Consider the following 26,308-nt stretch of genomic DNA (forward strand, 5'->3'; position numbering starts at 1 on the left):
AAAAAAAAAAAAAAAAAGAAATATCAAGTCAGAAATGGATTTGAAGAAGTAAAAGTAGAAAGCATTGAGACATTTCCCTCACAGTTGATTTGGGAGGGAGGTGGAGAGCGGGAGCCACGGAGACGTTAGAGCAGGGGGAGGAGGAAGCTGGGTTTAACTCCACTTGTGGGCTTTGTTCTAGACCTAGCTCTCTCAGTTTGACTCAACATCTTGATATAGTACCGCCATTTACAAAGATTATGGTTTTCTATGGATTCAAAGGAGGTGTTCTTTAACCCTCTAGAGGTGGGTTTTACTGAGTTCACAGAAGGAATTTGCTCCTGTAAATTTTGAAATAAAAGACTTTTTGTTAAGATAATGATTTTATTCCTTTCATCCACCCCCAGCTATCTATCATTTCTCGTAGTACTGGAGAGACCATAGACCTGTGTGCTATAGCATCGCACCAATTCCATAGAATCATTTAGGGATCCTTCCTCTTGTCGTTTATCCTGGGTGATGGGGTGACTGCTCACAGCTAGTAAAAGCAGCAGTGGAGACAGAGCAGGCGGCAGCATGGTGTCTCCAGGCAGTGTGGTCTTTCTGAACTCGTGGGGCCTACTTGCTCCAGAATTGTGTCTAGAGAAGAAAAGACTTCCCAAAGCAGAATCATCCATTAGAAATGGAGAGGGGCTTATCAGGGTTTGGGTAGAAAGAAGTGGGGACAGTACCCAACTAGGACATTAAATCAAGGAGACAGCCTAGCAAAAATGGAGGTGGTTCTGCCAGCTGATATTTGGGGTGTCCTGAAATCATGGTCTTTTACATTGAGCCCCTCATCTTCCCCATCCCCTGTTATCTTCAGGGAAAATCACATGGGGTCCACTTGTCCCCACCATATCGATATGCTGCTCAGTCTGTCCTTGAGTGATTCCTTTTCCCGTGTAAGGTTGCCTTTGCTGTTCCTTGTAAACAAATGTTATTTGTATAAATATTTGAGAAGAGGGAGTAGAAGTAGTAGGCAGCAAAATTTGCTTGGGTTCTATACTGAGTGTTGGCCTGGGTCCTTCACTCTGCACCCTCACCTCTACCATGAAGGGGTTCAGAGTATAACATGCCAAAATATACTACTTTGTCATAGGATTATTTTGAGCTGAAGGCAATTGATTAAAAGCTCTCTGCCTTCCCCCTATCTGCTTGAGAGTAGAATATAAATTTCCCTTATGAAGGTGTCTCCCCCCACCACCATTCCTCATACCAGGAAGGGAATAACAACCTTATCACTGGAGATGGATGACACCAAAAAAAGAGTCTATACAAACAAACCTTACTAAATAGCCCTTATCTTCTATCAGTTTCCCCATATATTTGCCTTCCCATAATTTGCTGCCCCTAGAGGCTCAAAGTCCTCTTCTTGTCACTTCTCTAAAAAATTATTGTTCTTTGCTAAGCTTCTATATGAGCAAGTTCTAACCATCCCTTTGAATTACTCATCACTGAGTACTCCTGTGTATATGCACGATGCACACGTTAATAAGCTTCTGTTCCTTTTTCTTTTGTTAATCTGTCTTTTGTCAGTCTAACACACAGGGCCCCAGCCTGAGAATCTAAGATGGGTAGAGGAAATATATATTTTTCCTCCCCTATAATGCCATATCCTCTTTTTTCATGCCATAATTTTAATGATTTTTAACTCATATAATTTAGAAGGAAAATTTTTGTTGAAAGGGAGAGAAAGCCAAATCGAACTAGCTTATGCAGAAAAAAAAAGTGAATATGAGTGCACACATATGTTGTGTGTGCTTGCGTGTCTGTGTCATACACCTGAATAGTCCAGGGGTATTTGTGTTCAGTATGTCTGGATCTATGTTCTCAAATGACGTTGCCAGGAATCTGACTGTGCTTTCCTCAGTCCTGCTTTCTCTTGGGTTGTTTTTATTCTCAATCAGATTCTCCTTAAGAGTTAGCAAATATTCTCATGACTTGCTTTTTTCTAGATTAGTGAAATCAATGGAAGAAGAGTCCTGATTTCTCTGGAATCCCAGCGTAAGTTCTAGGGCTGACATCTGTTGGCGGTGACTGGCTTGTCTTGAGTCATATCCCATCCTTGAACGAGTTACTGTGCATGTTCAGGTGGACACTGCTAATTGGCCAGGCCTTGACTACATTCCCAACCTGAACTGTATGAAAGAGACAAGGGGAAGGAGTGGTTCCCCAAAGAAAAAATCCAAATATTCTTACCAGAGAGGGCAGAAATAGCTGCTGGAAGCCAAAACTCAGAAAACTGTCCACAGCAGAAGGTATATTGATACCTCCTGGCTAACAGTGAAATTTGAAGTTTTTAGATTCTAATAAGCAGGTGAGAGAGTGAGACTTGGGTTTACTTCTTTCTCATTCACTTTATCAACTAGTCAGTTTATGAGAGGATAAAATCTAGTTTTCAGAGGTAACATTCTTTGTTTGACCTGTTTTAGGAACCAAGAGGGAATTTGCATAATAGGATTAATGTTGCTTCTTATTAGTGCCACATATTCTAAAGCTCTTCAGGTTTCCTATTATAAACTTCCATTTTACTCTAATATCCAAACTTGCCGTTTTTGTCAATGAGAGGTATATTGTCATATGCACAGTTCAGCACGTATATCATTTTATATTTGGTGCAAGACTCTTTACTGCTTTTTATAATGAAAGTCACTAGTTGTTCTTAGAGGTGTAAAGCAAAGTTCACCTTGAATACATGTACCACAATGTTCATTGTAGCACTATTTACAATAGCCAGGACACGGAAGCACCCTAAATGTCCTTTCATAGAAGTTCTTTATTGGACAATTTTATGTGCAGGTTTAAGGTAGGAGCTAGTGGTTTGGGATTTGCAGAATAAATATTTCTTACTGCATTCTTTATAAAAACTTCCAAAATGGGACGAAGTTTTAAGTAAAGGAAACTCTAACTTCTAAATGGTTATAGTTATCATGAAAAAAAGAAAAATAAAGTAATTATAAAAATTGTGAAGAAAACAAAATTAATTCTCCATTATTGACAGATTATAAAAGCCTAGGCATTTAAACACGTAAGTAATTGGAGAAACTGATGAATAATTATTTTTAAGATATAAAATATTAGAAAGTATACATATACTTATTATATAAGTAATTATACACTCTTATGGGGGTGAGATGGGGGAAGAAGAAAGGGAGGAGAGAAACGAGGATACTAGTTTGAGGCCTGGTTAAATCTACACTGCTGTGTTTTCTTCATTCCAGATTCTGCTCTCTGGTGTTTCTGATCCCAGTTTTGTGATCTGACTTGACTCCTTCATGACTCCTTTTTCTAGCTTTGTGATGTTGAACTGCTTCTTAGTCTTCTTGATTCTGACATAACACCTAGAGCATGCACCCCAAAGTGGGTGTTTCAACCTAGGATCCAGCCCTGCTGAAGCAAGGAGCACGTCTGGTTCATTTAGAGAGGAGGGAAAAATTCCTTCTCTAGTTATTTAACTAAATTGGGCTTTCAATCTAAGAGAATGGTAGGCCTGGTATTTCCATTAGGACATAATCTTATATGACCAACAGACCGGTGAAAATATTGTGGTTTAAGAATTCATCTGATATCAGCATAGCACTGCATATCATAGGACCATCCTTCAGTTGGTTAGTCTAGTCAAAACTTCAATTGGACTGAATGTTTAAATGAATTGGCCCATGAGATGTTTGCTCTTATCCTTTTTCTCCAAGGTTTTATTTTTAAAATTTGTGGAACTTCCCCAGGAGAAACATTTGATATCTTGGCATTAATGACCAGGTTACTGCAAGATCCACATAAAAGCAGAGCACAACCTGGAGAGTTTGTTAAAATAATGCACATTTATCAATGGGTCTCTAATTCCTTATGTGGAAAATTGATTCATTATCATTATATAGGGCAGAATTTAAAGAACTGTCTAATGTAATGGGCTTCAGTTGTCTATTGCTTATTTTACCCTGATTTTCCCAAATTTGCTTTAAAAAGAAAGCCTTTAAAAGTTATTTTAAAGTTTTTTTAAATTATAAAAGTGATAAATTGGAACACTATGAAGCTGTTAGAAACAACAGACAAGGTTTGCACACATCATAGACAGATCTTAATATAGTTCTGAATGAAAAAAGTAAAAATGAAATGAAAGAAATACCACAATGCCATTTATGTAATTTAAAAAGTACATATCAGATCAGTCATATGCATTTTGTTACACAGTACCATGGTTTCCTGTGGGAAAGGAATGGGAGTAAAAGAGAAATAAACAGACAAGAGAGAGGCCTTGTAAGAACAAATGATTATACACACACACACACACACACACACACATATATATATACACTCCTGAGAACCAATAAAAAAACTCTAACTGTAAAAAGGTAAATAAAAACATATTCACTGGGGCTTCCCTGGTGGCCCAGTGGTTAAGAATCTGCCTGCCGGGCTTCCCTGGTGGTGCAGCGATTGAGAGTCCGCCTGCCGATGCAGGGGACATGGGTTCGTGCCCCGGTCCGGGAAGATCCCACATGCCGCGGAGTGGCTGGGCCTGTGAGCCATGGCCGCTGGGCCTGCGCATCCGGAGCCTGTGCTCCGCAACGGGAGAGACCACAACAGTGAGAGAACCACGTACCGCAAAAAAAAAAAGGCAATGAAAGCCACGTGAAAGTACACCAAGTCAAAACTACTGAGCCCGTGTGCCACAACTACTGAAGCCCGTGTACCTAGAGCCCGTGCTCTGCAACAAGAGAAGTCACCGCAATGAGGAGCCTGCGCTCCACAATGAAGAGTAGCCCCTGCTCGGTGCAACTAGAGAAAGTCCGCATGCAGCAACAAAGACCCAACGCAGCCAACAATAAATAAATAAATTAAATAAATATATATATGAAAAGAAAAACAAACACACTCATTAATCCACTGTCCAACCAAATAATCACTGTTGGCATTTTTATCTATTCATTTACAGCCTTTCCTTCTTTTTTAAAGAGAAAAATCTTGAACACTTTCCGTTTGGTTTTCTGAAGGACTTAAAGGCATAGACTTATTCATAGCAACTTGAAATTTGTGAGCCTGTGAAGCCAAAACAAACTGCTTTATTCTATTACCTGTTTTCACTCCTTCCTAATTTACCATTCCCCCCGCCTTCCTTCTGTCTTCCTGTAGAACATCTGAGCTCAAGTATCCAGGGGTCATTGGGAATATGATCCAGGTCTCTTGAGAAGGGCCTCAGTGGTGATAATGATGCAGATGGTGTCAGTTTTTGAAGGCCATTCATTTAACACATAATTATTAAGCAGTGAATTTATTAATTGATGTAATTAATTCTACAGTTATTTATTGAGAAACAACTATGTGCTAAGAACTGAACTAGTAGAGGGGACTAGGGGAGGATTACAAATCCTGTGATTGGTTGATTCTTTATAAGTATTTACTGTTGTACTAGCCATGTGCATAATCCCCCTAACTTGCAATTTTTAAGGTAATTTGCAATTTTTAGAGGTAAAGTATTTGGGAGTAAGGTCAATATGAAGCAAGTCTTCTTGTTAGGAGGAAGACTTTTCTGTTGGAGGAATTTCTTTCTGAGCTCTAAAACACTTTAGTCTATAGATGGGCCATAAGTATTCACTTAAAAAGGCTATGTAGAATTTTACCTTTGCTTAAACTATGAAGAAAGGGTTGGGTAAGAAAAAATTAACCTATACACAAGATTGTGAAGAAATGTTTAAACCTACTTAAGGACATTTTCAAGCATCTTTGCACTTTTTTTTTTTACTGTGCATTATAACATAAAAATTACAATTTTAACCATTTTTAAGCTACAGTTCAATGGCATTAAGTGCATTCACATTGTTTGCAACCATCATGACCGTTTATCTCCAGAACTTTTTCATCTTCCCAAACTCCATACTCACTAAACAAAAACTTCCCAATCCCCCTCCCCTCAGCTTCTGGCAAATATCATTCTACTTTCTGTTTCTATGAATTTGACTACCCTAGTGCTATAGACTAAATTCAGATTCCCTCCCAAATTCATATGTTGAAACCTAATCTCCATTGCGATGGTTTATGGAGGTGTGGACTTTAGTAGGTGATTAGATCACAAGGGTGGAGCCCTAGTGAATAGGATTGGTGCCCTTATAAAAGAGACCCCAGAGAAGGAGACTTGTGAGGGCACAGTGAAAATATGGCTGTTTATGAACCAGGAAATGGGATCTTATCAATGCCAAATCTGCCAGTGCCTTGATCTTGGACTTCTCAGCCTCTAGAGCTGTGAGAAATAAGTATGTGTTGTTTATAAGCTACCAAGTCTATGGTATTTTGTTATAGTAGCCCAAACTGACGAAGATACCTTGGGATCTCATATAAGTGGAATCACACAATACTTGTCTTTTTGTGACTGACTTATTTCTCTTAGAATAGTGTCTTCAAGGTTCATTCATGCTGTAGCACTGTTACTGAAAGTGGGGTCTGACTGCTCACCACTCAAAAGCCAATAAAGAGGCAAGGTTGGTGGAAAGGAAAGTTTGCTTTATTTCAGATGCCAGCAACAATGGCGGTGGGGGAGTGGGGGGGACTCCTGTCCAAAGGCCGACTCCCACTCAACTGCCCCACTGACAGTCAGTGGGCAAGAGCTTTTATAGGTGAAGGGAGGGGGCTACGTGAAGAAACAGCACAGTCGGCTCTGACCGTCATCTTGAAATTGGGCATGCGGTGGTCTAATCAGTGTCATTTTGATTGTTTTAAGTACAGTTAATCTTCAGTTCCAGGGTCAGTTTGTTTCCGTTTCCTTGAGGCCAGTTCTCAGAATTGTGGCAGCTTATGTCATGGCTATTATCTGGTCATCATGTAGTTACCTTCTTCCACCTGCTGGGGGTTTCAGTACCTATAAGACAGCTCACAGGATATGGCTCAGAATTTTATCTATAGCCCTTGAGAAGGAACTAAAGTCCTTCACTGTACTTAATGACTAAACCATTATTTTTTAGTCTTGTTGGACTGTTTTCCTTTGTTTCTGCATTTTCTCACTTGTCTGATTAAACTTACTCTTTGGCTAAAGGTTTTCCACAGACAAAAGGCAGGCTGAGGACATTGGGGGCAAGGAACATAGGGCCCTGTTCTGTTTCAGCATGAGTCAGAATTTCCTTCCTTTTTAAGGCTGAATAATATTCTGTTGTGTGTATAGACAACATTTTGCTTATTCTTCTGTTGATGGACAGTTGGTTGCTTTCACTTTTTGGCTATTGTGAATGATTTGGGTGCTTTGAACATGGGTGTGCAAATATCTGTTTGAGTGCCTGCTTTCAATTCTTTTGGGTATATACCCAGAAGTGGAATTGCTAGATCATATGGTAATTCTATGTTTAAGTTTTTGAGGAACCACCATTCTGTTTTTCATACTGGCTGCACTGTTTTATTAATACATTCCCACCAGCAATGCATAAGCGTTCTAATTTTCTACATTTTTGCCACTACTTTAAAATATATATATATAACCCTCCTAATGGGTGTGAGGTGGTATATCATTGTGGTTTTAATTTACATTTTCCTAATGATTAGTGATATTGAGCATCTTTTCATGTCCTTATTGGCCATTTGTATATTTTCTTTAGAGAAACATTTATTGAAGCCTATTAATTTTTAAAACAGATTGTTTTCTTTTGTTGTTGTTGTTGGGTTGAAGCAGTTCTTTATTTATTCTACATATTAATTTCTTACCATATATATGATTTGAAAATATTTTCTCTTTGGGTTGCCTTTTCATTTACACCTCTTTCAAGCAAGTTTTTTTAAAATTAATTTTTATAGGAGTATAGTTGATTTACAATGTTGTGCTAGTTTCTGCTGTACAGCAAAGTGAATCAGTTATATGTATACATATATGCACTCTTTATTAGATTCTATTCCCATATAGGTCATTACAGAGTACTGAGTAGAGTTCCCTGTGCTATACAGTAGGTTCTCATTAGTTATCTATTTTATATATAGTAGTGTGTATATGTCAATCCCAATATCCCAACTTATTCCTCCCCCACTTTCCCCCTTGGTAACCGTAAGTTTGTTTTCTATATGTGTGACTCTATTTCTGTTTTGTAAATAGGATCATTTGTACCCCTTTTTTAGATTCCACATATAAGCGATATCATATATTTGTCTTTCTCTGTCTGACTTACTTCACTCAGTATGACAATCTCTAGGTCCATCCATGTTGCTGAAAATGGCATGATTCCATTCTTTTTTATGGCTGAGTAATATTACACACACACACACACACACACACACATATGTATACCACATATTCTTCATACATTCCTCCATCTATGGACATTTAGGTTGCTTCCATGTCTTGGCTATTGTAAATAGTGCTGCAATGCACATTGGGGTGCATATATCTTTTCAAATTATGGTTTTCTCCAGATATATGCCCAGGAGTGGGATTGCTGGATCATATGGTAGCTCTATTTTTAGTTTTTAAGGAAACTCCATACTGTTCTCCATAGTAGCTGTATCAATTTACATTCCCACGACAGTGTAGGAGGGTTCCCTTTTCTCCACACCCTCTCCAGCATTTATTGTTTGTAGATTATTATTATTATTATTATTACTATTTTTTGAGTTACGCGGGCCTCTCACTGTTGTGGCCTCTCCCGTTGCGGAGCACAGGCTCCGGACGCGCAGGCTCAGTAGCCATGGCTCACAGGCCTAGCTGCTCAGTAGCACGTGGGATCTTGCCAGACGGGCGCACGAACCCGTGTCCCCTGCATCAGCAGGCGGACTCTCAACCACTGCGCCACCAGGGAAGCCCTATTGTTTGTAGATTTTTGATGATGGCCATTCTGACCCGTGTGAGGTGATACCTCACTGTAGTTTTGATTTGCATTTCTCTGATAATTAGTGATGTTGAGCATCTTTTCATGTGCCTCTTGGCCATCTGTATGTCTTCTTTGGAGAAATGTCTATTTAGATCTTCTGCCCATTTTTTGATTGGGTTGTTTGTTTTTTTGATATTGAGCTACATGAGCTGTTTGTATATTTTGGAGATTAATCCCTTGTCAGTCGCTTCATTTGCAAATATTTTCTCCCATTCTGTGGCTTGTCTTGTCAAGCACCTTTAATGTAGCTTAGGAACATATATTTATATGGAAGTATCCAACACTGAGGCACAGAGGCAGTAGAAAAGGGACTTTGCATCTTCTCATATTCAGGTTGCAGGAGGAGACAAACAGATGATTAGAAAACAGAGTAATAGGAAACACCAAAGGCTAGAAGAGCACAGAGGAAAAAACTCTGCTGCATTAAGTGTGAAGTGTTTATATCTGTTCATTAAGGCAGTTCCCCCAAAGACCCCCACTGTATTTCTCATCCACCCTAGGGTATCAAATATGTACCCATATACGGAAGACTCCCAAGTCCCTAATAGGAGGATAAGAACCCAATTTCCACCTCTAGACTTAACATCTCTTCCTGAATGTCTTGCAGGTATGTCATAATCTTGTTCTGGTCTGTTCATATATTTAAAAAGAAAATATATGAATTTTATTCTATCAAAAAGTATAGTGACTTATTTCTTCACCAAATTCTGAGTTTACTTCCTTAAAAAAATTGCTGCACTTTCATTTTCAAGGTCATTTTTGTACCTATATGCTGCTTAGATAATACAGAATAAATAAAAAGTAATTTTCAGCTCACTTTATCATTGCCATATTTTTGATGTTTGATTGAATGTGAAATTTTATTCATAGATGATATTTAGAATTTCAGCAAGAAGGTTAGTATAAATTTTCTATGACTTCGGGTGATTGCTTTTAATATTCTAGAAAGATTTTGATAGAATAAATATTTCATTATTTTAACAACTGGCAAGAGCTGTTGATCATAAAGAAAACAATATGTGTAACTTTGTGATTCTAAAGTTAGACTTAAATTTTTAATCTTATCCTTAATTTATTTTAGTCATTGAACATTCATTTTGCTCATCCATTTAATAATTGATTTTGGAGAGTGTGATTCTTTAAAGGAGATCAAAACAGAGCAGATAAGTCAGATTTTTCCAGTGCATAAATTCTTTCCTGTGAATATATTAGATGTTCAGAATCTATACAAATGCTTTTTATAAGGCTGTTTATTATTCACAGATGATGATAAACGCTTCATTTGCAAATATTTTCTCCCATTCTGTGGCTTGTCTTGTCAAGCACCTTTAATGTAGCTTAGGAACATATATTTATATGGAAGTATCCAACACTGAGGCACAGAGGCAGTAGAAAAGGGACTTTGCATCTTCTCATATTCAGGTTGCAGGAGGAGACAAACAGATGATTAGAAAACAGAGTAATAGGAAACACCAAAGGCTAGAAGAGCACAGAGGAAAAAACTCTGCTGCATTAAGTGTGAAGTGTTTATATCTGTTCATTAAGGCAGTTCCCCCAAAGACCCCCACTGTATTTCTCATCCACCCTAGGGTATCAAATATGTACCCATATACGGAAGACTCCCAAGTCCCTAATAGGAGGATAAGAACCCAATTTCCACCTCTAGACTTAACATCTCTTCCTGAATGTCTTGCAGGTATGTCATAATCTTGTTCTGGTCTGTTCATATATTTAAAAAGAAAATATATGAATTTTATTCTATCAAAAAGTATAGTGACTTATTTCTTCACCAAATTCTGAGTTTACTTCCTTAAAAAAATTGCTGCACTTTCATTTTCAAGGTCATTTTTGTACCTATATGCTGCTTAGATAATACAGAATAAATAAAAAGTAATTTTCAGCTCACTTTATCATTGCCATATTTTTGATGTTTGATTGAATGTGAAATTTTATTCATAGATGATATTTAGAATTTCAGCAAGAAGGTTAGTATAAATTTTCTATGACTTCGGGTGATTGCTTTTAATATTCTAGAAAGATTTTGATAGAATAAATATTTCATTATTTTAACAACTGGCAAGAGCTGTTGATCATAAAGAAAACAATATGTGTAACTTTGTGATTCTAAAGTTAGACTTAAATTTTTAATCTTATCCTTAATTTATTTTAGTCATTGAACATTCATTTTGCTCATCCATTTAATAATTGATTTTGGAGAGTGTGATTCTTTAAAGGAGATCAAAACAGAGCAGATAAGTCAGATTTTTCCAGTGCATAAATTCTTTCCTGTGAATATATTAGATGTTCAGAATCTATACAAATGCTTTTTATAAGGCTGTTTATTATTCACAGATGATGATAAAAATGATGATGAATAAGAGGTATGTGTTTTTTATAGTTTACAAAGCACTTTTGCATATACTATATCATTTTATCCTCATAGAAGATTTGTGAAATAGGCATTATTTTCATCATTTCTACTTTATAAGTGAGGAAATAAAGGCAAGGGAGAATCTAAACGACTTGCCCAAGGTCACTGAGATCTTGGATCTTGGATCCACCCCTAGCCTTCTACCTACAAACTGTGTATCCTTTCCATCAGTTGCCACATCTCCTCTCATGTTTCTTGGTACATGAATTTGCTTTTCTTTAAAGTTTTCAGGATCTACTATTGACCTGCAAAAATCGCTTGTGATCATTTTCCATTTCTCACATGAAGAAGTTGACCCGTGTCATTCACAGGAGAAATTTGGTTATTATTGTAGAAGGAATGAATTCTCAGTCCACCAACTGAATTATTTAATTTCTAGTTCATGGTCCTATGTTGCCTAGTGTTTCCTAATGGGAAAAGCTTAATCAATCAGGATACATATAGTCCTTTGTTTTCTCAGTCAATTCAAGATTTTCTTCCATCACCAACCTTTTCACAAAGGCTGCTTCTGAGTACTCAGAAACTTTGCAGAGTCAGGGCATCTATGGAAGGTGGTGGAAGCATTAGGTCTCTGGGTTTCATTTATCCAGGCTGGTATCTGCTGAACAGTCCATCAACCCATCTGGTCCCCAAGCATCATCTCTTCCTGTCAGCATCTGCTGAGATGTCTGAGCTCCCAGCTGGCCTCTGATCATCAGCCTCCTCTGGCATCTGCTGTGGTATCCTTCTTGTTCTTACAACAAGGCTTGCTCAGGCCTGCTTGCCTTCAGTGCCATGTCTTCCTGGCTCTTAGCCACAAGGGGCAAAGGTCTTCTGCACCTTAGGTCTTGCTCAGAGGCTGTGAACCTGTGGTGGGCTCTCTGTAGATATCGGTTTCTATTCACCAGCCCTGCAAGGCAGGGGGTCCTCTCTCCAAGGCTTGCTCCTCCCTGAGCTGCACCTGGGAAGGGTGTTGCCTTACCATTATTTCCTCCTCTCTCCACACTATGCCTGGGTGTAGGTAGTGTGCAGGGGTCCTTCCTAGGAACACTCATCATTGGCCATCTATCTTACTTCTCCAAGACTCCCTGTTCCATTCTCCAGTCCAAGGGTTTCTTTTTTCATATATATGATTCCCTTGAATGTTTAATTTGTTACTTAAGTATTAATTATTTATTATTTATTTGCTAAATTACTTAATAGGCAATTTCCTTTTATCCCTATGCCCTCCTTCTTTCTCCTCCTTACTTATAGACAACTATTTCAGCTTGTTTAATGAGTAAATTTTTGTTTGTATATCTTCTTAAAAATGCATATTGTTTTGTGTACATGCATTTAATTTACATGAATTAATATTCATTTAATAATAATTAATATCATAGCTAACATTATTAAAATATTATCCTTCTTTATCTGTTTTTTCCCCTCATAGCAGGTTGGTGCTAATGGGGGATTGACACAAGAAGCAGATTGTTTCAGTTTTGAAATCTGAAACATCTGAAATATTTTTGCTTATTTGGATAATTTAGTCATTTTTAAACAGGTATTAAGGACTTCATATTAGCTGGTCAATGGCAGAAAAACAACAGCACTCTCAGCTTTGAGCAGTTCTAGTCTTGAGGACTTCAGTGTAGGTGGGTGTCTTACTGACTATGAGAAAAACCGCGTGGCCTGCTTCAAATTTCTTTTCCAGAGGTGTGAGTGGAACCAGGACAGCATGACCTAGCTTAGGTTGAGATGAGATGCCATCACAGCAAGATCTGCAGACCCCTCAACTGCAGGGCCCCTGCAAGTCATTTGGTTGTCAGAGCCGCTGCTCCTGTCAGATAAGGAAGCCTGCCAGTCCTGGAGTGGCACAATCCTGGCTTAAGCGAAAGAAAAATATTCCCAGAATCAGCCAGAAATCTAAAAAGACATTGGAGATCAAATTTCTTCACCATTATCAAGATACATACCAAGCCCTGAACTTGAAATCCATGCACTTCCGGGTTGAGTGTATTTTTTTTCTACTGCTGTGAATGACACTCCAAGGCCCAGTGTGAGTGTGGGGTTATTTAAGCACTGTGATGATTAACCATTTTAGCCTCATTTTCTAGCTGCCAGTACCATGGGGGTCAACATATGGCTCTTCTGTCTTTGTTAACATTAACCTTCAGCACAAGGATGGCCAGACCAGAGAGCCAGAGAGGACAGGTTCCTGTAAAAACCAAACCTGTACATACACACAGCCTCATAAGACTGAGGGATGGGATTGGAGCAGGGGTCCATATGGGGATGGGAAGGTGATGCTAAGGAGAGGTGGTGAAGAGAGGCAAGAATTGCTTCCTCTGAAGTCTTGGAAGGAATTTCTTTTTTCATTATTCCTGCTCCTTGTTTCCTGGGTCCTCTCACACCACTTGACTCTCTACTCCCGTCCCAGCAGTCTATGTTCCTGCATTCAGGCAGTGCTCAAAAACATATGGTAGACTATGCCTTATAAAAATCATATTTATTTCTTCTCTCCTTCTAGGAGATTTTACATTGTTATCTTAGGAAATGGGTATGCAGAGACCTTAGTCTATGGTGATTTGATTTGCATAAAACTCAATCACTTAGACATTTCTGAGAGATTATGCTTTTATGCTTTGGTTAAAAAAAAAAAAGTATAGTCTCTGTTTTGGAGTGCAACATGGTTTCTGTAATAAGTTTCTGAATTTCTTGAGAAATTCAATTATGAGGCCATCTGATTCAGAGGTTTATGTCCTTGTCTTGAGATAATTGTATTATCTGTACATCAGCAGTGATGTCCTCCTTAGCTAACTGAGTCATCCCACAATTTCTGAAAATATTTTGATTTGATCTTTAGTTTTGGTCAAAGGACAAGAGCAATGCCACCTATCAAAGAATGTTCACAAAAGAGATCAAATATAGTATTTTTCTGGTTTAATTTCTTCAACAGAGCTAAGGAGGATGTCACTTACTTCTGTTGTTCCTTCCCATCCCCAACTGTAATCCTGTAGAAAATTTTACTAGGACATAGCATAAATGCAAACTGGTAAATAGTGACGATAGGTAAAATGATCATTGAAAAAAATTATAGGTGAGCATAGTGATGGGGAAAAAGCTAGGTAGTCAATGAATTAGGTAGTCAATGAATTATGACTAAAAGAAAGAGAGACAAATATATGTATGTATGCCCAGGTGACAGAATGACCCACAGTGGACAGAACTTGATAAAGGAGAAGTAAAGTATAGAGGCGAGGTGACTAAGGAAAAGACATTTAAGAAGTGAGAGAGAAAATGAGGAGAGTTTAAAATGAGAAAGCTGAGCCTAAAACATTAGGGAAACCACCCTACAGCAATGAAAACATAATGAACATTTCAAATCAGTGTTTGTAATTAAAAGTGTTGATTTAACAGAAAGGGAAGAAATAGGAATGAGCTTGAGAAGGAAATCAGCTGGAGGAGAATAAGTCACCACAGTGATAGTCTAGTTATTCATTTATTTTCTATTGGAAACATTGCTGTGGGCCTGCCTGATATGAAAACCAGTGACCTAGAGTCTAAAGCTGTTGTATCCCATTAGCAATTTTTTCAGTCATCTTAAAGAAAGAAAATTTAAAGGGCAAATGAACATGATCCAAGATAACCTGAAACTATGAACTGAATGGGAAACTGAACAAGAAATCTGCCCTCTTGAAATGAAAGAGCATGTACCTCATGTTTTTCTCTAAGAGTTTCTTATTTGGCATGGGAAATATGAGTGGTGTCTGGATAAATTGTTTTGGTAATGTTTCTGAGTCTCTTCTCCTACACAGTTTGAAAGAGTTTTACTTCTCACTCCTCCTCCGCTCTCCCTTCCATTTTGAGGTTTAAGTTTTGCAAATGTTATCCACAAATGTAAAGTTTCTAGCAATTTCTTTTCTAGGATTTTGTCTTATGGACAAATTCACACATGTGGGCAAATATGTATGTCCATCCCTGCAGCATTATCTGTAATGGCAAAAGAAGAAAAACATGTAAGTGTCCATCATCTGCGTAGCATCTATAAGTAGAAGAGGTAACATTTAGAAAATGTTTACTGTGCTTTTCTCTTTTTTCTTTCTGAGCCCCTGAACGTCTCCAGTTAGCCTGAGAAGCCCATCAGCCTGGGAAGGGAATATAATCAGTTTTTTACGTGCAAAGTCAGATCATGGAACAGGTGATAGCTTGGAAATCCAGGCTGTTGTGAAGAGAGGATTTTGCAAAGATCACTATTTTCTTCCTTCAACATAGGAAGGAACAGAGATGATACTCTTGACTATGACAGCAAAGCCATAGGGCTTTCTTCCATATCTTTAGTGGAAGAAGGAGCCTCTTGAGCAAGGGAAATAAGAGAAAAGATGGACCCTTTTCTACCCTGGGAATTTGGGGAAGAAGAAAGGAAGGATGTCAGTGGAATAAAATACGTGTGTCCCAGTGTTTCCCCTTCCTGAGTTTTGCAAGCCTTGAGTGGGTCATTAGGTAAAGGAGGATACTCTGCTTCCCCTCCCCAGGTAGGACGTAGAGAGAGATCTCCTGTGCGGCCATGCCCTCATGCACACACATGAAGCCACATCATTTTGATAGCACAGCTTCAAATTCTACGTGATTCTAGCAAAGGGGGTGAAAATAACTGCAGAATTTAACACTATCATTCTTATCTAAAAGCATTGTGCCTTGTGGCCAGTGAAGCTGAACTTGGGCAACTGACCATGGATGTGAAATTCCAGAAAGAAACAGCAAACCACCCAATCTTGTCAAGGCTCTTTGTCAATAATTAGAGGATTATCAGAGAGAGATGGATAAAATTCCTCCCTTTATCATCTGGGGTGGAGGTGAGGCATGTGCAACAGTGAAACCAACACATTCAGACTGTTCATCCTTCCTCTCCGCCTTGGTGTATCCTGAGGACCCCTGCCCTTAGCCAGGACCCTTCCCCACCCCAAAAGGCTGCAGTGACATCTCTCCCCTCCCCGTCAGGGGAATGAAGATAAGTCATCACTTAGAACATTCCAGCTAGTTAGAGCATCACCATTCTAAGTAACTAAAAGGTTTACACTTAGATATAAACGGTGGTTTATCGTCATCTTTTTCTGCTGTGGGATGGCTGCAGCACACAGGCCCGACAGCAGCTGCTCTCCAAATGCCTGTACCCAGGAGTCTCAGAGAACTGGGCTCAGTGCCCAAAAAATACAAGCACGAAAAATGAAAATACACACCAAAGAAAGTTGGGCAGAAAACAGTCCTGGCTTGGAATTAATGAGCCCCAGCAAATCCCTTTTCTAACAAGAGAATTTCATGTCTATTGTGTCTAGGGGTTGGTTTTTGTTTTTAAATAAAATTCTGATTTATTTTAAGGAGGACTTAGAGATTTTTTTAAAAATTTTGATGCATTGTAAAGATATATATATTCATTTATTTATGTTTGGCTGCGTTGGGTCTTCATTGCTGCACGTGGGCTTTCTCTAGTTGCGGCAAGCAGGGGCTACTCTTTGTTGCAGTGCGTGCGCTTCTCTTTGCGGTGGCTTCTCTTGTTGCAGAGCACGGGCTCTAGGCGCACAGGCTTCAGTAGTTGTGGCACACAGGCTCAGTAGTTGTGGCTCACGGGCTCTAGAGCACAGGCTCAGTAGTTGTGGCACATGGGCTTAGTTGCTCCGCGGCATGTGGGATATTCCTGGACCATGGCTCGAACCCGTGTCCCCTGCACTGGCAGGCGGATTCTTAACCGCTGCGCCACCAGGGAAGTCCGAGATATTTCTGATACGCATATTTCTGAGTCTGCTGGCAAATTTCGACTCCTAATCCCTTCATTTTAAAAAAATTTTAATCAAATTCTGGAAATAGAGGAAAAGCACATACCTCCCACCCTGAATTAATATTAAGTTTTAAGACGAACACTTCATTGAAAAGTAGACTGAGATTTTATTTGTGGATTTCCCATTATCCAGTTCTGTAAACTTGAGAGAGCCATTTAACCTTTATGGGCTTCAGTTGCCTCATCTGAGAAATGGGCTCAGGTGGATTTTGATAGACTTGCTCCAAGGTGCCTTCCAACCCCAAGAACCTCTGGATCCATGCACACACCTCCCCTCCCCTTTCTGTGACCTTTTCCACCATCTGAGATGTCCTCTTACCTGTCCAGGTGGATTTTGATAGACTTGCTCCAAGGTGCCTTCCAACCCCAAGAACCTCTGGATCCATGCACACACCTCCCCTCCCCTTTCTGTGACCTTTTCCACCATCTGAGATGTCCTCTTACCTGTCCAGACATTGAGTAACCTAAGGCTAGAGCCTGTCCAGACCCCTCCCCTCCCCACCTCCACAGTTTTTCTGCTCCCTCTTCTCTCTTCCCACCTGGTCTCCATTGGCTGAGGAAGCCAGAAAGTACGTGAGTGTGGATGATCCTGATAGCTTTGGCACTTAACCTGTTTCAACTCAAGTAAATGCAGTTTCCTTCCAGGCACTTTTTGCAATGGTCGCCCACTCACCCTCTATTTCTGTGCCTGTGTACTTGATCAATGCTCTACCTCCCTCTTAGATGGTAAGCCTCACGTGGGCAGACAGCATGTGTCTTTGGCTTACCTGAGTCCCTAGTGCCCAGCACCGTGGCCAGTGCGCAGTAGTGGCCCAGTACGTGTTTGTTTGAATGAGTGAATGGGTCCTTTCCAGGCAGGACACCTTAAATCACATTTAGAAGGCAGCTTAAGGTAGACCTTGCTGGAATCCTTGTTGGTTTATGTAGGTCCATCCTGACCCCCAATCTAAAATAGCTACCAGCTTCCGTCCCTCCCCGCTCTACCCACCCATCCACCCTTGGACTTTCTTCATTCTTGTATCCTGCTTTATTTCATTTCCCAGCACTTACGCTACCTGAATTTATTTATTCCCAGCTTTATCATCTATCTCTTCTATCAGAGTGTAAACTTCATGAGGCCAGAGACCTTCTTCACCTTATTCAAGGCTGTATCCTCAGCACATAGAATAGCAGCAACACATAGATGTCGGCTGAGTGAATGAAAAATGACATATCATTTGCAGCTTATTCAAATGACATGGACTCTCTCTGTTTTTGTTTTTCTTTGTTTTTTTTTGGCGGTACGCGGGCCTCTCACTGTTGTGGCCTCTCCCGTTGCGGAGCACAGGCTCCGGACGCGCAGGCTCAGTGGCCATGGCTCACGGGCCTAGCCGCTCTGTGGCCTGTGGGACCTTCCCAGACCGGGGCACGAACCCGCGTCCCCTGCATCGGCAGGCGGACTGTCAACCACTGCACCACCAGGGAAGCCCCTCTCTCTGTTTTGATTTCAGTTAGAAACCTCTTCCTTGCAGTGTCCCATGCAGTAGTACCTGGTACTACTCTTCTCCCTGTCCCCAGGAGTATATTGCCTCGTCATATTCTTGGGATTTCCCTTACAGGACCCAAAGCAGAACCCGAGTTCTTGAATGGTGGTCAATTCAGAATAGGTCATCTTCTCCTTCACTTGCTTTACTCCCTTTGCCTTTATTTTTAATTTTCGAGAGCTCTGAGAAGAAGGAGAACAAGAGACTTGAACAGAGTGTACTAACTCTTCAATCCGATAATGTTTCCTTCACTGGGCAGGCAGGCAGGCATGCGTGGTACCCAGGCCTCTCTGGTGAATCAGAAGCATCTGCTCTAGCTAAGCCTGATGTCTTGCAAAACACTCAAGGCTCCTCGCAGCCTTGAGCATGGTACCCAGGGTACAATCCTTGCCTGCTGTTGCTGCTGCCTATTTGGTTGTAGCTTTTCTCATTCTTTTGTGCCTTGGGGGTGTGTGTGTTTTTGTGTTGTTATCTACAAAATCTCTGAGCTTTCTTATTGAAAAAGCCAAAGAGAGGAGCTGGATTAACAGATGTTTTTATTTTGCTGTATAGAGGAGAATTAGTATCTTCCTTGTTCAATAAAGAACATTTTCCTACTGTTAAATATCTTCCTTGCTTAATTATGTTTTAAAGTCAAATGTGTGTGTGTGTGTGTGTGTGTGTGTGTGTGTGTGTGTGTGTGTGTGTGTGTGGGGGGGTGGAGGTTTGGGGGTGGAGTCAGGGGCAGTGGCACATTTGAAATTATTTCTAAGGGAAAGACTTCCTGGCTTCTAAAGATATTGTTCTTCATGCTTCTAATAAAGTCTCTTGCTTGTCTGTGTAGCAGGCCCAAATGAACTAGAATTTAATCCAAAGTGGCTGACTGATTGACACAGACTGCTCCCTAAAAGCATGATAAAAATTTCTAAACATTGGGAAAATAAGAGAAAATGGACTAGGGAAAAGAAAATTCTTATGTTGTGAGACATTTATCTACAGTGAGTTTGATAGAATTAGAAGTCGCTGACTGACTGCTTTTCATATTATGTTGGGCTTTAGTACTGGCTTTTTAGAGGTAAAGCCAGCTTTAGTTTAGAAAAACATTCCACTTATAAAGTACAGTTGATTTTCATGAATGCTTGACTTTCTTGAAATGGGTTATTCTTCTTAACAATGAGGTGAATATTGAAAACAATTTCTCACTAATATGATGTGAATTTGATGAAAAAGACATTGTTTCTATATACAATACAGTAACTCCTTAAAAAAAACGATTGTTTAACCCATTTATTCACTTGCTTTGTATTGGAATCAGACCATATAAATTATTCCTACCAAGAATGTGCTGTTTTATATGACTCTATTGTTAGCCTTTTCCTTCAGATTTCTTCTATAGCTAATTTAGCAAAGCTGCATTTAAATCAGTCCCTGATGAGAGGACCTGGAGTTCACATTTTTACTTTTAATAGACACATTAGTCTTCCTACATGGTAAGATTTCATAAATGGCTTCTTATTCTTTTCTTGGGAGATAGCTATTATATATAACTCAGTGCATTTCTGGTCTTACCTTAGGGAATTTACAGGGGTTGTCATTGCTTTGGCTTCAGCTGAAATACAAGAGGTTTTAAATTGGATCTTATATTTGTGTTCAGGATTGAGAAAACTCTTCGTGTACCTTTTTTTTTTTTGCGGTATGCGGGCCTCTTACTGTTGTGGCCTCTCCCATTGTGGAGCACAGGCTCCGGACGCGCCGGCTCCGGACGCGCAGGCTCCGGACGCGCCGGCTCCGGACGCGCAGGCTCCGGACGCGCCGGCTCCGGACGCGCAGGCTCCGGACGCGCCGGCTCCGGACGCGCAGGCTCCGGACGCGCAGGCTCAGCGGCCATGACTCACGGGCCCAGCCGCTCCGCGGCATGTGGGATCTTCCCGAACCGGGGCACGAACCCGTGTCCCCTGCATCGGCAGGCAGACTCTCAACCACTGCGCCACCAGGGAAGCCCTTCGTGTACCTTTTAACAAGAGTCCTATAAAGGTTATGTTGGCTAAACCAGTTCGAATAACCAAATATTACTTTAATACTTAGTTATTTACAGGTTGCTTTTTCCCCACCCCCAGTAAGAAAAGGAAGGGAGGGAATTTCAGAAGCAGGGATGAGGTGAGGCTACTGGCAGAGTTATTTACACGTCGGCTTTGGGGCATAAAGGCTGTGGGAAGCTGTGAGTGGGGACTTACCCTGCCTGGTGAGAAGCTATGGTTGACTTTAAAACATTATACAATATAATTCATGTTCATAATAGAAAAGCAAGTAATACAAATTAACAAAAATAAGAAAAAAGACTATTCATAATCCTACCAGCCAAAGATAACTACTATTGAAATGTTGTGTATAACCTTTTATGCTTTTTTTTTTAAGTTTATGTTTGTCTTTTTATAACTGCAAAAATGGGATCCTCTGACTAGGATGTTCAATTAAAAATATATATCCTTTATCGCTTAATCAATAACCCTTGTCTCATGCCACATAATACAGGTAGTGTTTATAAGGAGTAAAAGAATGTAGTCACTACTCCAGGTCCCCAAGTGACTGGTCTGAGATGAACTGAAAGAGCACATGGTAGCCCCAGGGAGACTTCAGGAGAGAGAGGAATAGCATGCAAAAGCTGCCTCAATGAAGCCTTTAGTTACAATAAAAACGAAAACTCTGGTTATATATGTTCGGGAGTCACAAAGCAGGACTGGGACATTTACATGAAGACTCATACACAGAATGGTTTGGCTGAAGGGAAGTGGGGTGGTGGTGGATGGGAGTTACAGGATCTGTAACTCCTACCCACTTACTTACCATCTGTCAAGACCTGGAAAGGGTCTGAAATTTGATCCTACTTGCAAGCTAAGTTAGCCTGCTATAGTTTTATGGATGCTGCCAGCAGACACAAGATACCTGGATCAGAGGCCAAGGATTTATTATTCATGGCTCAGCAAGAAACATGAGCTTCATGTTCATGTCGGTTTCCCTTGTCCCTCAAATCTCATGAGGTGACACATGGAGGCTCAGGTAAACTTTACCCATAAAAACTAGGCAAAACTTTTGGTTTTCATGCAATGGGTGTCCCAAAAAATTCAGGCCTCAATCCCCTTCTCTGTATATCTTCACACACATGTTCCCTCCTAATAGAATGTTCCCTACTCTAGTAGAATAGTAGAATTTTCCCTAAAAATTGTATATATTTTTTAAAGTTTATTGGCTATACTTTGCTTAAGTCTTTTTAAAAAAGTATTCATTTATTATTTATTTATTTGGTTGCACTGGGTCTTAGTTGCAGCACATAGACTCCTTAGTTGCGGCATGTGAACTCTTAGTTGCAGCATGCATGTGGGATCTAGTTCCCTGACCAGGGATGGAACCCAGACCCCCTGCATTGGGAGTGTGGAGTCTTAGCCATTGTGCCACCAGGGAAGTCCCTAAAAAATATATTGTTAAAATGCGGTTGCTGCTTTTCAAAATAGCCATCAGTTTTGAAGGACAGTTTACTTAAACGTCGGCAAGTGCAAACAAAACTGTTCAGGTTCTTTCCCTGTTGAAAAATAATGTGCTGGGTATTGGAGCCTGGGCCTCCTGCAGAGTTTAGGGGCCTATTTCAGGCCTTGGTTGGGGAGAATCCGTGATTAGGTTACTATTTAACAGGGTACTAGATCATGAAGTCTCAGAGGAGACCTGGGTATTTTACATTTTAGGCTAACTGCTCCTTTTATGACTTCAGATGGCATCTAATTTGGAGAATAAACACCGTTGTAATTAGTCTAGAGGCATTGAAAGGTATCTGATGTTTGTACCTTTGTTATCAGGATTTGGCTCTGCCAGCCATGATGAGCTTTAAAATCCTGAAGGTAAAGCCTGTATCTATTCAGGAAACTCCATTAAGGCATCTGGTAATTAGGATTAATTTCCATCCTGGGCTTTCAATCCCTGTGATTAATATAGTGCATTGTGACTTGGTCTGAGTATATGAACTGTAATGTTTCTTATTTCACAATGTGAATTGGAGGATGGTGTGGGTTTGGGTGGGCCTTGGGAGGTATGATTTCAGGCTTGACTGGATTCTACTTGCCTCGTTGATTAGGAGATCTTTAAAAAAATGGCGGTTAAGCTCCAGTCCTAACCTTCTTTCCCAAACTTACTGTTATTCCCATGGGAAGGATTTACTCAGCCGGGCTGTTTACTCTGGCGACAGACAGTGGGTCATTTCCACCTTCATGGCTTAGCCCATGCCTCTGCTTCCCCTCCTTCATGGAGGTAATTCCTAAGAAAGTCCAGTCAAGTCTTGATCCCTCACGAACCTCCCTCTGTTCACGCCGTTTCTCGGTGATGGCTCCCTCCTCTCAGATCCACAGCTGGGGAGTATGAAGTTTGAAGGCAGGAACTTCATCTTGTACCTTGCCTAACATGCTGCCTTACAGATAGGAAGATCTCAGTGGCCACCTGGCTACTTGATCAAATTAAATCATGAAATAATAGTGTGTGGGAGCTTGACGGATGTAGGAGCTAATATAGAGAAAAGGACTACAAGAGGCAGTAACATACAACATGCTTTATTGGGTGGTGATTGCACAGGGTTGCACAAGAGGGGAGGTCCTCATGGCGTGAGACTATCCAGAGGCTTATGGTGAGGAAGCCAACAACCAGAAGGGGAGGAGGGCAAGTGAATTCCGGGCCAAAGGGGAATCATAAAGGGGGCTTGAGTGTCTACACAATGTCTCTCAGCAGTACAGTGGGAATCTCCGGGTCAGAGAGCTTTGAAGGGCAGCAGTGGCTTGGGGTATTATAGCTACAGAGTCCCATTGTATCACTAGATAACAGCTGTTGATGAGGTTTTGTGGGGTATGCAAAGCAGACAGGCCCTGAATGGCTAGAAATTTGCTAGTTTGGGCTATTTTTTATTGAGTTATAGTTCAATGTAATATATATTACTTTCAAGTGTACAACATAGTGATTTGATGTTTTTATACATTATGAAATGTTCAGCACAGCAAGACCAGTTACCAGATGTCACCATACAAAGCTGTTACAATATTATTAACTATAGTTCCTATGTTACATCCCCATGACTTAGTTATTTTATATCTGGAAGTTTGTACCTCTTAATCCCCTTCACCCCTATTTTGTCCATCCCCCCACCCCCATCCTTCTGGCAACCACTGGATTGTTTTCTGAACAAGCTAGAATGTATGAATCTGTTTCTGTTTTGTTTTGTTCATTTGTTTTATTTTTCAGATTCCACATTTAAATTGAATCATAGAGTATTTGTTTTCTTCAGTATGACTTATTTCACTTAGCGCAATACCCTTTAGGCCTGGCTATGTTGCAGCAAATGGCAAGATTTTATTCTTTTTTTTGGCTGAGCAATATTCCATTGTGTGTGTGTGTGTGTGTATGTATGTATCTTGCGTCTCATCTTTTATCCATTCATCTATCGATGGACACTTAGATTGTTTTCATATCTTGGCTATTGTAAATGTTGCGATGAACATGGGGTACATATATCTTTTTGAATAGTGTTTTTGTTTTCTTCAGATAAATATCTAGGGATGGGATTGCTGGATCATATGCTAGTTCTATTTTTAGTTTTTTGAGGAACTCCATACTGTTTACCATAATGTCTGCACCAATTTACATTCCCACTGACAGAGCGTGAGGGTTCCCTTTTCTCCACATCCTCACCAACACTTGTTGTTTCTTGTCTTTTTGATAATAACCATTCTAAAAGGTATGACATAATATCTTATTGTGGTTTTGATTTGCACTTCCCTGATGATCAATGATGTTGAGCATCTTCCATGTGCCTGTATGTCTTCTTTGGAAAAATGCCTATTCAGGTTCTCTGCCCATTTCTAATTGGGTTGTTTGTTTGTTTGTTTTTGCGGTACGTGGGCTTCTCACCATTGCGGCCTCTCCCGTTGCGGAGCACAGGCTCTGGACGCGCAGGCTCAGCGGCCATGGCTCACGGGCCCAGCCGCTCCGCGGCATGTGGGATCTTCCCAGACCGGGGCATGAACCAGTGTCCCCTGCATCGGCAGGCACTTTCAACCACTGCGCCACTAGGGAAGCCCCCAGGTTGTTTGTTTTTTTTTATATTGAATGAGTTTTTTATATATTTTAGATATCCACCCCTTATCAGATATATTCTTTGCAAATATCTTCTCCCATTCAGTAAGTTGCCTTTTCATTTTGTTGGTTTCCTTTGCTGTAGCCCCATTTCTTTATTTTTGCTTTTTTGCTCTTGCCTGAGGAGACATATCCAAAAAAATACTGCTAAGACCAATGTCAAAGTGTGTACTGCCTATGTTTTCTTCTACAAGTTTTATGGTTTTAGGTCTTACATTTAAGTTTTTAATTTGTTTTGAGCTTGTTTTTGTATATGGTGTAAGAAAGTGGTCCAGTTTCATTCTTCTTCATGTAGCTGTCTAGTTGTCTCAACATCATTTATTGAAGAGACTCTTTTCCCCATTGTATATTCTTGCCTCCTTTGTATAGGTTTATTGACCATATGAGCATGGGTTTACTTCTGGGCTCTCTGTTCAGTCCCATTGATCTATGTGTCTATTTTTTTGTGCCAGCACTGTACTGCTTTGATTACTATAGCTTTGTAGTATAGTAATACCTTCAGCTTTTTTTTTCTTTCTGAAGATTGCTTTGGCTATTTGGGGTCTTTTGTGGCTCCATACAAATTTTAGGATTATTTGTTCTTGTTCTATGAAAAATGCCATGGGTGTTTTGATAGGGATTGAGTTGAATCTGTAGATTGCTTTGGGTAATATAGACATTTTAACAATATTGATTCTTCCAATTCATGAGCACAGTATAACTTTCAATTTATTTGCGTCATCTTCAGTTTCTTTCCTCAATGTCTTATTGTTTTCAGACTATAGGTCTTTCACCTCCTTGGCTAAATTTATTCCTAGGTAATTTATCCTTTTTTTTCTGTAAATCAACTCTAATTTTTATTTTATTTATTTTAACATCTTTATTGGAGTATAATTGCTTCACAATGGTGTGTTAGTTTCTGCTTTATAACAAATTGAATCAGCTATACATAATCTATTCTTTTTATACAACTGTAAATGGGATTGTTTTCTTCATTTCTCTTTCTGATAATTTGTAATTAGTGTGTAGAAATGCAACATATTTCTGTGTATTAATTTTATATCCTGCAACTATACTGAATTTGTCTATTAGTTCTAATTTTTTTTTTATGGAGTCTTTGGAATTTTCTACGTATAGTATCATGTCATCTGCAAATAGTGACAGTTTTACTTTTTCCTTTTCAGTTTGAATGTCTTTTATCTTTTTTTCTTGACTAGTTGTTGGGGCATGGACTTCCAATACTATGTTGTATGAAAGTGCTGAAAGTGGGGATACTTATCTTGTTCCTGATCTTAGAGGAAAAACTTTCAGCTTTTCACCATTGAGTATGATGTTAGCTGTGGGTTTGTCATATATGGCCTTTATTTATTTTGAGGTATGTTTCCTCTATATCTTCTTTGTTGAGAGTTTTTATGATAATTGGATGTTGAATTTTGTCAAATGCTTTTTATGCATCCTTTGTTTTGTCAATGTGAGGTATCATATTTATTGATTTGCAGATGTTAAACCATTCTTGCATCCCTGAAATGAATCACAGTTGATCATGGTATATGATCCTTTTAATGTATTGTTGAAT

This window comes from Neophocaena asiaeorientalis, unplaced genomic scaffold, assembly GCF_003031525.2.
Source record: "Neophocaena asiaeorientalis asiaeorientalis breed wild unplaced genomic scaffold, Neophocaena_asiaeorientalis_V1.1 scaffold50, whole genome shotgun sequence".
Lineage (NCBI taxonomy): Eukaryota > Metazoa > Chordata > Mammalia > Artiodactyla > Phocoenidae > Neophocaena > Neophocaena asiaeorientalis.